Raw genomic sequence first — 373 nt, forward strand, 5'->3', positions numbered from 1 at the left:
TGACTTAAAAGCTGGCTTCCCACAGGTATCAGCTCACGCCTCCTCCCTCCTTGCTGCCTCTGACAGAGACAGCGGATGAGAGGGGAGAATGCGTGTAATCCACAGGATTGACCAATAAGTTGAGGCTTATTGGTTAATCGTGTAGTCGTCTGTACATTGACATTCCTAGAGAAAGTCACTAAATCTGGTGTGGTGAGCTTAGCCCCTAACCAGCCAGCAGCGAGCAATACCTCTGAGCTGATAAGTGCTGGGAACAGAACAGCTAAAAAGTCAGTGATAACATCTAACTCTAAAATGGTGAGCAATAAATTAAAACATAAGCTCTTAAATATGAATAAACTGCAACACCCGTGCAAAAGAATATGAACAGAAC

This window comes from Pelodiscus sinensis, chromosome 21 (genome assembly GCF_052426305.1).
Source record: "Pelodiscus sinensis isolate ZL-2025 chromosome 21, ASM5242630v1, whole genome shotgun sequence".
Classification (NCBI taxonomy): Eukaryota; Metazoa; Chordata; order Testudines; family Trionychidae; genus Pelodiscus; species Pelodiscus sinensis.